At 37.7% G+C, this 337-nt stretch overlaps 1 long non-coding RNA gene across 1 annotated transcript; it reads right to left on the reverse strand.

Moving 5' to 3' along the window:
• Positions 1-337, reverse strand: LOC104775411. Its single transcript, XR_765898.1, has 3 exons — positions 308-337; positions 125-224; positions 1-25 (listed from the first exon to the last, which is right to left on the reverse strand). It is a non-coding gene; the product is annotated as an uncharacterized LOC104775411 (long non-coding RNA).

The raw sequence follows: 337 nt of genomic DNA on the forward strand, positions 1-337 counted from the left end.
GTTCCTCCCATAATGAGCCAGCATACTATCAGAGACGGGTATCACAGGCGAGAGATTGTGTTATGTATAGACCAAATGAATTGACAGATAACAAAAGTAGAAAGGAAACTGTACTTGGGAATACCTCTTCTTTTGTCTCGGAGCACCATTTCTCTAACTTTTCTAAACCAGATTTTAGATATTCACCATTGATAAATGAACAGTTATCTGGTCGGGTGACAAGGCTGCAGATCAGAAAGACGAAGTCGATTAAATTCTGCTTATCATAGAGATACATATTCCATAATAGACAATAACAATTTCTCACCTGTTACATAGTTGGACATTGATGAGTGAG

This window comes from Camelina sativa, unplaced genomic scaffold (genome assembly GCF_000633955.1).
Source record: "Camelina sativa cultivar DH55 unplaced genomic scaffold, Cs unpScaffold13833, whole genome shotgun sequence".
NCBI classification, from domain to species: domain Eukaryota; kingdom Viridiplantae; phylum Streptophyta; class Magnoliopsida; order Brassicales; family Brassicaceae; genus Camelina; species Camelina sativa.